The following is a 346-nucleotide window of genomic DNA, read 5'->3' as shown; positions in this document are numbered from 1 at the left end:
CCGGTAAAATGGAGAATATGAATTGGCTTGCTAAGAAAAAAAAGGTAGAACAGGAATGTGTTTGTTTTTCCATCTGCCTTTATCCAGTTGTTGCGTTTGTGTGTATGTTCCGTTATTCATTTAGGCTTTGAGGATTTACATGTCTGATTTCTGTCTGTCATTCGGGCACAAGGAAGAAATAACAACGACACCAAAAAGCAATGAAAATGTGTATGCATTAAAAAGGAAAAGGGGAGAAACTGTGATAACAGAATTATCTCAGATGCAGATGCAATGATTCAGTAACGGATAAAAAACTGATCTTTCATATAAAGCGATTATTCGAAGAGGAGAGATGAGTGATGCT

Source organism: Penaeus monodon, chromosome 24, assembly GCF_015228065.2.
Source record: "Penaeus monodon isolate SGIC_2016 chromosome 24, NSTDA_Pmon_1, whole genome shotgun sequence".
NCBI lineage: Eukaryota > Metazoa > Arthropoda > Malacostraca > Decapoda > Penaeidae > Penaeus > Penaeus monodon.
The sequence above is the reverse complement of the archived record's forward strand: the minus strand, read 5'-3'. Positions refer to the sequence as shown.